The following is a 13493-nucleotide window of genomic DNA, read 5'->3' as shown; positions in this document are numbered from 1 at the left end:
CTGTGGGATGGTTCTCTTGGTCTAGACTTATTTGATGAGCCATTAGATGAGTTTCCTTTGGAGAGCAAGAGTGATTTCACCAACGAGGCACCTCTTAGAGGATATGATAACCGGAAAGAAGACTGGCCAAAATGCCGCCACGGTCAGGATTGCTTAGTGCAGATGTGCTATGACGCTGAAGGTGGCGGTCATCGTTTCTTCAGATGCCCATGAGGATGGGTATTTGTTATGAACTATATCTTGTTGCAAATATGTTTATGATGTGTAGTAGTACTTATAGGAGAGACTGATCTTATTTCAGGATTCGAGCTGTGAAGAGAACTGTGGCTACACTAGATGGGTCGAGCCTTCACCTATTTATCCCCATTGACAATACATCTTATACCTACAGGGATGTGTTTTTGACCTAGAAAGAGAGGTTGGAAGCGTTACCAAGGACGAGGAGGACGATGATAAGAGCGATGGTGTCGAGGAGCCACTATGCACTGATCTATACTGCTAGTGCCCTTATCACAAGAAGAAGGGCCCTCCTCCGCCACCACCACCGCCACCAACAATGGGAGGGTATTGTGGAGAGGGTGCAACTTAGTTTGCTATGTGGGAACATTATTAGTAGTAACCTGTGTTAGTCTTTTTCAATGTTGATGTTCCGTACTCTTTGAATTCCCTAAGGCATGTTATGTTTAGTTTGCGACTTCTTTATCCTGTTTCTACAGAGGGCGCTGCATGCCATTGCTAGTTTTGCAATGTTAGTTCATGTACGGTGGTGTAATTGAATGAATGAAGTACTTTTGCCACCCGTTCATCTCTATGTATTGGAAAAAACAATTTAAAGAGTTGCTTAGTGGGTGATGATGCGGATATTCGATGGTGACATGACAAATTAATTACTTAATTAACCGAAAAAACTAATGTTGCTGAGTAATACAAACTCAAGGCAGAAAATTTTGGCATAATTTCCCCTCTTTTGGGCTTCAATCCATACACAATTACGAGATAAATATTTAACCTCAATACAACATGTTCAAACATAGAAATATATGCCACATTCATCTGAAACCATATACATGAGTAGTTTAATAGTCCACACAGTCCATAATTATAGTCCATAGAGTCCTCAAAAGTTCATAATGAAAGTCCACAAAGTCCATAATATTACATAATAACATGTGCAAGGAACCGTCACTGCCTCCTACTCTTACCCTTACCCTTGCGACCAAGAGCATCAGTGCTTGGAGTGTAAGGGTCAGGTGGACGGCGTCGCCTAGTGCCTGAAGGTTGTGTACGCTGGGTGGAGGGAGCGTCCTAGAGCTGAGACGGGCCAAGCTCCTCGTGCCTCTGGTCCACATCATCGTCGTCGTCCTCGTCGTCGTCGTCGTACGCAAGGCCAATGGACCCTATAGGTGCTTGGCTAGATGAACCTGGTCCTCATCTGCCTACGGAAGGAACGTGCATGTCTTGCATCGTGCCTATCCTGCAACCACAATGACCAGCCGCACGGCGTAGCCGACGTGACAGTCTCTGTTGTACAAAATTATGTTAACTGAAAGAATTTAACGTATTAATAATATATTTGAAAGAATATTTTTAATCTTACGTCTAGGAAGGTACGCATCTCGTTGTCCTTGACTCTTGGGTGAAAGCGCTCAATGTCTTCAATAGAGCATTTGAGGGTATTGCCCTGCAACAAAGTTCCCAGTAAGAATGTGGTTGTGTGTTGCCTCCTCCACAACCAAACATAAACAGATAATTATTGGTATGAAACTTAACATAGAAAAATAAGGTAATGGACTTACCACTCTGTCTAAGATTAGTCCTGCCTCCACCTACCTTCCTTCACGAGTAGATTGGTCGTACGCCGTGTCTTCATCGTCGGAGGACTCGATGTCGGCATAGTCATCTTGTGTCCATTGAGGCCTTAGCCTGCAACATGTCACACCTTGGTACCAAGCTTGGTAGTTCCTGTACTCACGGTCCATGTGCGGCAAGTTGTTGTCATCAACGTTGTTGTGCCAGAGCACCCATTCGTCAATGTAGTGCTGGTGGTGCTTCTCCCAATCAAAAATCTTCCTGTTCTTCTTGCGATCCAACCTGCACGCCACTTACGATGTTAGTTTCTTAGGGATGAAATTGATAGTAAACAACGATGGCGCCTAAGCTATATAAGAATTAATGGAAATGGACCATCTCGAGACAATTGAAATATGAAAACACTTACTTGTGTAAGTCGACGCTAGTCGAGAACGGAGCCGTTGGCCAAAGCTGTCTCAGTCCAAATTGGCGTGCAACTCTATGTGGCAGGTGAAACTCAATAGCATAGAAACAGATCAGAGGGCACGTCATCTTGTAGAAGTCCTCGTCGCTCTAACAAATGTTGCTCAATTGAAAAGGAAGATCCCCCTCTCCATCGTACGGCTCCCAAGACACCTGCAACATGTCCACAAAAGATGTCAGAAGCTATACTGAACCATTTGGAACTCGCATGGGAAATTAGGAAATTAAATTTACTTACACTTGACGCCGTGAGCGCGTCTAGCTCGTTCGTGAACTCTTTGTATGCCCGCTCTTGGCGCACGCGTGGAACCTTAACCTGGTCCCATAAGTACGCCCAAGTCGGCTACCGACTTGGAGGCTGACCTGGGAACCAGTCACGATGAGCTAGAACCTCGGGATAGCCAACTGGTAGATGAGCCCACATCCACAACTGGAGCAGGTACACACATCCACCAACCGACGATGAGGACGTCGTCCGACGACACACCTCGCAAAGCTGGCGGTAAAGAAAAGCCAACACTGCGGAGCCCCAACTGTACTGACCCGCCTGGTCCCAATCAGTAAGGCAGTGAACCCACATCCACGAAGCAGTGTCACTAGTGGCATCAGGGAAGAGAACACATGCAAACAGGTGTAGGATCCACGCCCTACAGTAGTACCCAACTGTCTCCGCATCGGCCTCCTCCGGGCACTGTGCGAACTCTTGCCGGATCTAGGAGATTAGAACTCCAGAAGTGCGAGCCCCTTGCTCGAGAACCTCACGCCCAAGGAAGTTCTCAACTCGTGCTCTCCAACCTTCTGACCTGCACTGGCCAGTTACCACGTTGCCGTGAATCCTCACACCTAGCATCTTCTGACAGTCCTGAAGCGTGACTGTCATCTCTCCGAAAGGCATGTGAAAGCTGTGAGTCTCAGGCCGCCACCTACATTTTAGACAAATCAAGATCATTTGTCAAAAAGAGAAGCGCATGAACAAATGGCCATGAATGCAGGCAAGGATTGAAGATATTACCTGTCAACCAAGGTAGTTATGGCCGCTAAGTTGAACTTGGGCAACCCCCGACGTACCTAAAAAGAGATGACATCTAGGCCAGCTCTTTGTAGGAACGAGGTGTACCTGTCGTCGTACTGCATGTCCAAGAACCCATCGTGGGTTCTAGAATGAAGGAGCGGAAGGTCCTGCATGGAATAAAACATGAGCGTGGGCCGTTAGTTCACGAACACATGTACGCTCACAAAAATTTGAACAAGACATATAGATTATTACCTGCCCCTCCGCTATGAGACATCCTCGGTGCGTCGCGTCGTACGCTGGGTCGAGCAGGTGGAATTGCGCCATCCTACAAAAAGAAGTCAATGAATTAGAAATTCAATGTACAATGATACATAAACTTAAAAAATTGAGGCATGCATAATTAATTCAATGAATACGACCAAAAAGAAATAATAAAAACAACCAATAGTCCCCACCTCACTAATCTGCCAATGGCAAGTGCGTGAATTGTGGCCCAGTCTACCGCACTTGCCGCACTCGTACTGCTTGGGATCAGTAAGAAATGGGGTTCCTCTCCCACGCCTGGTTCTTCTAGGTATCTGATTCATAACCATCATGTGCCTCATCCTCTTCCTGGATCCACGCTTGTTCCAACGGTAAGCTGGATCCGCAATGTACTTTGGCCCATCATATGGCGGCCACTCTCCAGGGTCCTGAAAAGGCACGAAGAGAGGGCTCCATGTGTGCACAAGCATGTCGACACTGAACTCGTGAGGTATCCTGCTCTCGATATTATAGTTGCGATGCCTAGCTGCTGCCACCAAATGAGAACATAGAAAGTGGTACTGCCATGGTTTACCACAAGTGCATGTGAAATGTTCGAGGATTACCACATGTATCTTGGACTCTCGAACCTCACCGTCGGACGTTGTACCGCCCCTATGCTCGACCTGATAAGTCCATGTGGCATGGTCAAAACATGTAACCTCATGTGTGCTAGCCCTTTCATTTGCCTTCTCTAGATGTGCCTTTGGTTTCGGAGCCCATATCTCTCCATCACTCCGCAACTTCAATGCATGGGTGTGTCTATCGTTGAACCAGGCAACAAGCTTGTAGAATGTGAATTGAACGATTGCATTCATGGGCATACCACGTATCCCCAATAGCAACTTATTGAATGACTCTGCCATGTTGCTGCACTGAAACTCGTACCTCCATCCACTGGCATCGTGGGCTCTTATCCATTTGTCCAAATCCCTCATCAAACCTGTGAGCCATTGTCTACCTTCTGCATTTGATGTGGTTCTGACCTGCTCCAACTTTTTCTAAAAGTACTTGTCCTCAAGCTGTTGAGCAGCCTCCTAGAATAGGTCAAAGTTATCCTTCACACCATCCTTTCGGAGTAGATTCTCGACAAGGTGCCAAGTACACCAATGATGGTGCAAAGGTGCATACCCCTCTACCTGCTCTCGCACGGCATTAAGTATGCCCTGGTGCCTATCAGATATGACACCAACCTCCCTACCAGGCCCAACAACATGTATCCGGACTAGCCTCAAGAACCATTCCCAACTATCATTGTTCTCCTTCTCAACCAAAGCAAATGCCAAAGGAACCAACTTGTTGTTCACGTCACATGATATGGCTATAAGAAGTGTGCCCTGGTATTTGCCAATCAAGAACGTATCATCAATGGAGAAGATAGGAGACAGTGCCTAAAGGCCTTGACACACTGAGGGAAGCACCAGAAAGCACGAAAGAATATCTTCCTACCATCCTTCCATGCATTTGGTTTTGGGATGTACTCATAATGCATGTCTGGATTCACCGCTTTGATTGCATTGAAAAGTACTGGCAGCTGCTCATACCCATCCTCCCAGTCCCCATATATCATCTTCCACGCTCGCTGCTTAGCCCTCCAAGCTTTACCATAAGTTATTACATAACCTCCATACAACTCCTCAACGGTTCTGATAATTGTCCTAACCTTCATGTTGGGTTCTCCCTACAATATTCCCATCAACCACTTGGCGATGAGGGTAGATGTCAACTGTCGATGCTTTAGTGTCAGCACATGGTCAGCACAATTGTGTGGCCCCACAACTTTTGTGATCTTCTATTTTTCGGTGACCTTTTGCTTCCTTGCACAAACCCTCCATGGACAGCGTTCCTTCTCACACACAACAGTGTAACGACGCTCTGTATATGAATGCAATACCTTGTAAGGTCTCTTTCGTATCACTACAAACACCTGCAACCACCTCTTCAATGCAGGGAGGTCCTTGAATACCCTGCCTTCCTCAATTACCATGTTAGGGCTGGCCTCATGAGCTTCTAGGAGCTCATCATCATGTCCTTCTGCACATGCCTGATCAGAAAGAGTAAGATCGCTGAACTCGTGAACTCTTAGATCACAGCGGTCGGGAAAGATACGCCTCATCATCTCAACATCACTCTCTGTCAGCTCTCCAACCGGGCGATCATCATCAGAATCAAGAGCCCTTGCCATCTCATATGGCTCCGAATCATTAATAATTTCAACACTATTGGAGCCACAGAATCCATCTCCATAGTGCACTTGCGCAACAACAGGGAGCACATACACATTGTCAGGAATATCTCCTGCACCATAAGTAAAGAAATGAGAAAAGAATGACATGGCGGATAAGACAAGGCGGATATGACACTTACTCGGATGATTCAGTGTCAAAGGGATCTCATGAGGAGGATCTGCCACAACATCATGAGTCTGAAAAGCATCTCCAACTGCCTCGTGGGGGGGGGCAGATTGAGCATCTGGAACCGTAGGTGCAACCTTCACATCCGCATCAGGTTCCGGGACGGGAGGGTCAAAGTGTGCCTGCTGACCCATTGGCGGGAAAACCCCATGAGGGATGGGATCGACTAACACCCGACGCACAACCACATCCAAACTTTGGAACTGGCTCTCCATAGCCGATCTCACATATCTCTCCCACTGATCTGCACACCAAATTGGGATCATCTTCCTTAGCATGTTGGGAGGAGAACCTAGGTGAAGTACACCCTCAACTTCGATGCCATCATCATCATCTCCAAGGCAATGTAGCTTCTCCTGAGCCCTTGAAACCAACTCACTAAATGAAGGCTTCTCAGTGAATAACACAGGCACGTTATGCATCTCAACAAACTCAACATATCCATAGCGATCTCTTTCCACGGTGCCTCTATGATATATGGTCACTAGGTTGTCCATCTATTACTTCATACAAAAATCCAAACATAGTCCATTTAGTCCAAAGTAGCGGCTATATATATAGTACCTCTCTAATAATACATACTAACCAACTACACCATAAATCCTAAATAACTATCACTGGCTATCTAACTATAATTATCTAACTATATTTATCTCACTAACTAAATCAACTAGCTAGCTAATAACTATATCTATGTACACTAGCTATCTAACTATATCTATCTTACTAACTAAATCAATTAGCTACAACATCAAATTTATACCTACATTGCATATCACAAAATTTTACCTGTCCAGGTGACGCAAAGGACAGGATCGATGAAGGCAGGGGCCGCGAGCGGCCCGAACGGCGGTGGCCAGCAAGGGCACGGGCCGAGGCGCGGGCAGGGCGGTGTCCGGCGAGGTCAAGGGCCGAGGCCGCGTGTAGGCCGGCATGGCGGTGGCCGGCGAGGGCACGGACGCGGGCGCGGGCCCTGCGAGGGCGCTGCGCAGGCGAGGGCGCGGGCGCGGCCGGGCGCGCCGGTCGTGCGGCGGCGGCGGGCATGGCGCGGCCGGCGTGGGCAGCCGCGGGCGGCGCGGGCGCGAACGGCGGCGGCGCGTGGGCGGGCGGTGAGCGGCCCGGGAGAGAGAGAAGTGAGGGAGCGAGAGGAAGAGAGAAAGGATGAACGGTAATTACGTAATCCAGGCTTGGCGCCATAGATCTTGGCGTCAAGCTTGGCGCCATGGATCATGACGCCAAGACAGCTGCCAGATCAGCCAACGTTGTCCACGTGTACAAGGGGCTTCACGCCAAAGTTGCTGGCGCCTTGCCGTGTTAGCTTGGTGCCAACGACGCTGGTGCCAAGCTAAGGGTCCATATTTTGAAATCATACATTCAGGGGCATATTTGTGAGAAACTTTTGAAAAAGGGCTAAAAAGTAAAAAATTCGGACACCAGAACGCCATCGTCACCAGACCACAATAAAATAGAAGGGCCACCAAAGCAAAAAACAACACAAACCACTGCCAACCAACCAAAAAATGGAAGCCGGGATTTCTTTAGAAAAAATCGGAAGAGTGATATCACGCGAAGACTCGTAAAACAAGCAACTCGCGCCAAACTGCGAAGGCCACGATGAGAACAAACGCATCTACCTTCTAGCTGGCCAAGGCCTTTGCAGTGCCCATCGCAGGCAAATCCTAAGCACAGCCAGTCAGTGTCAGAGGTTGCGGGAGGATATCGCACGAAGTCTTGTAACATCCCCCTCAACCGAAGATACCATCTGACACAACTTAGGATCAGCCATGTTCGACGGGAGCACAGTTGCTTGATCAAGGACGAAGGCCGGAGGCAAAATTACTAGCTACAAGCAGGAGAGGCGAACAAGAAATGCTTCCTCAGCCTTCGCCGCTCGACCAGATCGTGTAGTGGCCTCTTGAGAAGCTGCAAGAATCGACATCAGCACCTCCGATGAATGATCAAATTGCACCAAAGCATTCGCAGCATCCCCAAAATCAAATACTAGCACTTCAACAACTCCGTCGCGATGCGCAGACCGAATTTTTTATTTTTAGTCCTTTTACTGATAAATATTCACATTTAGATCCTTGAACGTTTTATTTTCGTTTTTGGACCCAAGGCACGGCGCCATAACCCATGGCGCTGAGGTAACACGTCTTGGCGTCATAGGCCATGGCGCCGAAGTTGGAGTCGCTGACAGCATGGACATGTGACGTGCCGCCGACGTGGCTGAGTCTCAACGCCGTAGTCCTATACCCCGCGCATGTCCTCGCATAGTAGCCATGCATCAGACACGCGTTTTGGCAGCTACACTCATGCACGCAACCTGACACTAGCAGGCAGCATGCATATGCTATGCATGCATGCATGTCTCCTGCCTCCGTCCTTAAAAGATGTGCATGCTTTTTCACGCTAAGGCTAAGCCCGGTTTAGTTGGCGAAATTTTTTGGAAAATGGTACAGTGGCACTTTTGTTATTATTTGGCAATTAGTGTCCAATCGTAGTCTAATTAGGCTTAAAAGATTCGTCTCGTGAATTTCGTCTAAACTATGTAATTAGTTTTATTTTTTATTTATATTTAATGCTTCATGCATGCATCCAAAGATTCGATGTGACGGGGAATCTTGAAAAATTTTGGGAACTAAACAGGCACTGAGTAGAAATCTTTCACATCCATCTATAGCTGTGCAATTCAATTCATCTAGTGTTGGTATACAATTGATCAACATGAATGTGGTTGCATCAAAAGGTTTATTTAGTTAAAAAATATTGGTCAATCATTGATCAAAAAATAAAAATTTTGATTATTGGCATCAAAAGGTTTATTACATACTCCCTTCATATTAAAAAATAAAGTTGTTTTGAACAATATTTAGCATACTCCCTACATTTGAAGTCTAAGTGTACATGTTCATGTGCACTCTACTAGATGACAATGAAGCGTTTGCTGGTTTGGATTTGAACTTGTCACCAGAAAATGAGAAAGTTGCAAAAACCGTTCATTTTGATATCGTAGATCTGGGCATATCTCATGCTATCCAAGCTATTGAAAATAAGAAAGTTACATAAACCGTTTATTTTGATATCGTAGATTTGGGCATATCTCAAGCTATCCAAGCTATTGAAAATAAGAAAGTTGCAAAAACCGTTCATGTCCTTATTGCTGGTTGTCCTGGCTGAGGAATTAATGGAGAAATAAACAATATAGCACGCCAGACGCCAAGTACTTAGATATGGGATTTTAAGTTATCCTAAATAAAATCATTTTAAGTTTGGCCAAACATTTAGAAAAGAGTATTACCATTTAACATATTATTATCTTTTTCTATAGATTTGGTTAAACTTGTAAGACTAAAATTATATATTTATTTTGGATGGAGATAGCATATTTTATTTTTGCAATGTAAATAAATAATACTCTAAATAATGGAAACATGAGTGCATGTTGTAGGAGTAAATGCACTATGTAGTTGGAGCATGCATGCATACAATTGGTCCACCAACATGAGTCACTGGCTCACACTGCGCCGCTGCATGGAGGATCACCAAGGCAGCAGTCGGGCCTCTCCTCTCGCTGGCGCACTGCGCCGCTGCATGGAGGCCCTAGTCAAGAGTAGAGGCCTTGTTTAGATCACCTCCAAATTCCAAGTTTTTTCACTCTCTCTATTACATCAATTTTTGAACGCATGTATGGAGCATTAAATATAAGTAAAAAAATAACTAATTGCACAGTTTGGTTGTAAATCACGAGACGAATCTTTTGAGCCTAGCTAGTCTATAATCGAACAAAGTTTGTCAAATACAAACGAAATGTGCTACAGTGTCTAGATTGCAAAAATTTGCAATCTAAACGAGGCCTAGAGTAGCATTGCATATAGGAGTATCCTAGAGTAGAGGCTCGATCATTGACTGGCCGGTGTGTTGATTTCTTGGGAACAGGCGCCCCACAGCCATGCAGGCCATGTCTCCTGTACAACGCATATGTGACCTTGGCGTCAAGATCTACTACGCCGAGGTCGGCGCCATGCGTTCTGGCGTGGAGACTTGGCTACGTCAGTGCCACGTCACAACTGGCCTCTTGAACCTTGGCGCCATCGCGTGGTATCTTGGCGTCGTGGTTCACGACGCCGACCCTCTGGGTCCAAAAACAGAATTCAAATATTTAGAGGTCTAATTATGAATATTTTTTTAAAATAAGGGCTAAAAATAAAAAAATTGCACTCGCACTCAGTGTCAAGACAACCAAAAAAGAATGAAGGCTCGACAAAGATAGTTAAGGAACAATTGTAACCCTTCAAAACAACTTGAAAGAGTAAATCAAAAGATTCTCAATAGAGCAAATTCCATTTATTAAGAGAGAGCAACAGATTACAGGTGCAAAAGCATAACAAAAGAAAAATACATATACAACAAACTAAGCCCTAAGGCTTATAACAATCCGCTACATTACAAAAGCCGAGAAGGCTACCGACACTATATGCACGCTAAAACTACACCGGAGGCCAAGACCCTCGCCAAGCTAGGGAACGAGTGCCGCACTTTCATCCTCAATATCCTGCGCCACAAAATCAAACATATCCCTGACAGAACGGCGGGGAAAACTATCATGCCAATAGTCCCATAACTCTCCACGAACATAAAGATCATCTTTCATCATTGTTAAAGGAGTAAGGTCTCACGGAGGCCCCTGAGGGGAAACCTGCACAGGATTGAATTTACATTAAAAGACGAAGTTACGAAATAAAGCAATCTAAGATCGCGAAGGCCACCTGTCAACTAAACCTAAAAAAACATCTAACAAGACCTAAAAACTACACCTCCGGTGCGTCAGGAGCGGAGGCTGTCTCCCCGGATGCAGGTACGCCAGACGCCGCTGCGGAGGAGTCCAGAGCCGGCTCTTCGACAGGCTTCGGGGCACCCCCCTCAGCAGCTCGGTGAGCCCCAGCTTTCTGCAGATCCTGCACAAGCGAGGATAAACAGAGCAACGATAAGAAGACAGGAACCACCAAAGAAAAAGCAAGCAAAGCAACAAAGTACTAACAAAAAAAGAAAAAAATACATACCGTGGAACGACGAGCCTCCGCCATAGAGCGAGCGTCAGCAGGTCCAAACCGGAGCCAGAAGTATTTCATGAAATTGCGCACCGGTTTGGAGACCTCCGCGGAAGTCTCGCCAAGCTCCGAAGGGCCTTCAAACTCCTTCTAGGTTCGCAAGCTGGCAAAATGAGAACAGCCAAGCTTACCCAGGGTCTTGCAGAGGTTGGTGGCGCAGGAAAGGGCCCCGAAGTCCACTGCACCACCGACAAACTCTGGGAGTTTCGCCACGTTCTCCTTGAACCAGCCGAAGATACTAAGCGCGGAGGCGTCAGCAGGCAAGGGCGAGGTGGTACCCCCAAAGCCGCCCAAAGCTGCCTGGTAAAGCTCCACAGCCGCTAACCCGGCAACTCGAGCTTCCTCCAAGCGCTTCTGCAGAAGCTCCACCTGCGCGCTGAGGGCTTGGCTCGAAGACCTCTCCGCGGCAATCTCGTTGCGGAGGCTTTCGTTGGAAGCTACAACCTTCTCCAGCCGAGCAAGGGCGACCTCCTCGGCAGCCTTCGAGCCCGAGACATCCTTTTCTAGGGCCCCCACTTGCTTCTTCAGGTCTTCAACTGTCAGACGAGCAATGCGGAGGTCCTCTGCGTCCGCAGAAAATTGCTTCTTTTCATCCTCCAAGCGGTATAGTTCGTTTTGGAGGTTCTCAATGGCCTCGTCCCGCTTCACAGTTTCATTAGCGGCGCGGCTCTCAAGGATCTCTGACAAATGATGCCCCTACGAAGGAATGAGCAAACAGTTAGGGAAACCCCATGCAAGTAGACAAACGCAAAAGCGAAAAAGTAAAACAAGAGGCCTATCAGCCTTCGCAGCCTACCAGGCAATTGTGCTCCAAATTGTAGCGCAGCAGCTTGTAGAAGTTCACCCTCTCGAAATGGTGGCAGGCACGATCTATCAAAGCAAAGCACCATAAGAAGAGGTAAGACAAAATCATAAGCGAAACAGTAAAACAGAAAACAACCTCCGATATCCATGTAGAGAGTGTGTAAAGACTCCGCCCACTCACGTAATGTGTTCGCAGAGACTCCACCTATATGCATGAGTAATGTAAGAAAAAATATATATATACATCAAATATTAATAAACAAATAACGCGAAGAGCCTAACAGCCCAAACCTGCAGGAGTCGGAGCCGCATCATCACCAGCAGCAGGGGCCGCACCGGCCGAGGTACCAGCCCCTGTGGGCAGGGGGGCCTTCGGAGGCGCATCAAGACCCACACGAGCAAGATCCACACCTTCCGGGGTAGGGCTTTCCCCAGGAATGGGTGTCTCCATAGCCCTGGTCAGATTAACTAACACAAAAGGCGAGAAAATCACAACGGCAACACCATAAAGGCAATGCTTTCTGAAAAACCAAAAAGAAAGCAACTTACCAAAAAGCATAGCACCCGCGACTTCGCTCGAAGTCCCAGTAACCGGGGCACGCGCGCGGAGTGGCCTGGGCCGCCGGCACACGGGGCAAAGCCGAAATCGGCCGCTCCTCCGATTCGGCCTCTGACTCCTCCAGAACCTGAGCCTTCGCCGACCGGGTAGCCCTGTCGGAGGTCTCCTCACTGGTAGTTGCAGAGACAGACCCAGCAACAGCGGCCTCGCCCTCTGACTCCAAGGACGCAGGGAAGTGAACTAACCCCCACGACCTCCGCCTCCGCCTTGGCCCCAGCCCTGGCATCCGTGGGCGCCCTAACAGATGACCCCATCAAGTCCTCGTCAGGACGAACAACGGAGATCGGCCCTTGATCAGCAACATCAACAGGGCGGACGACCTCAAGGCCGCCTTGGCCACTCTCGGCAACCTCCTCCGTCGAGTCGGCTGCAGCCTTCGCCATCTTCCTCTTCTTGGTGGTGACCTTCGCACCGTCACCATCCTTTCTTTTCCTCGACTCAGCCCGCGCAGTCGCAATAGGAGCAGCGGCGGCGAACCGAGAAGCCTTCGTGGCTTTGTCTTCCATAGACTTCAATACTTTCTCAGGGATCTTGTGCTCCCCATACTTTACCTTCATCTCTTCAAAAACCCGGTTCAACTGGGGCATCGTACCGCCAATGGCGCGGCGTGACAGATATTCCCTCTCGAAAATGTCTCCGAGTATCCTCGAGGCAGACTGCTCAACCTCGTTAACGATCTCCTCGTCCGTTTCATCCTCCGCGCGTTGAAGGTAAAAACACGGACAAAACTCCCCATCCTCACTGCCGAAAATAGGCAGCTTCATCTTCTTCAGGCTCATCCGGGGGTGGTGCTTCCTGAGAGGCCAGAAATTTGAAACCACCATCTCTTCGACTAGATCACGACCGCCGAAGAAGCGGCAGGCCTTTCCGAAGGCGACATCACAAGCCGCCCTCTCCGCATCGACCTCCGAAGGGGGCCTCACCCGGGTCGAAGGCTTCATTTCACACATAAT

General features: G+C 47.7%; 1 long non-coding RNA gene across 1 annotated transcript; it reads right to left on the bottom strand.

Annotated features, from left to right (window-relative positions):
* Positions 1–10609: 10609 nt before the first annotated feature.
* On the bottom strand, positions 10610–11202 carry LOC136464948 (uncharacterized). Its single transcript, XR_010761307.1, has 3 exons — positions 11070–11202; positions 10824–10964; positions 10610–10705 (listed from the first exon to the last, which is right to left on the bottom strand). It is a non-coding gene; the product is annotated as an uncharacterized lncRNA (long non-coding RNA).
* Between the last annotated feature and the right edge of the window lie 2291 nt (positions 11203–13493).

Source organism: Miscanthus floridulus, chromosome 7 (genome assembly GCF_019320115.1).
Source record: "Miscanthus floridulus cultivar M001 chromosome 7, ASM1932011v1, whole genome shotgun sequence".
Lineage (NCBI taxonomy): Eukaryota > Viridiplantae > Streptophyta > Magnoliopsida > Poales > Poaceae > Miscanthus > Miscanthus floridulus.
The sequence above is the reverse complement of the archived record's forward strand: the minus strand, read 5'-3'. Positions and strand labels throughout refer to the sequence as shown.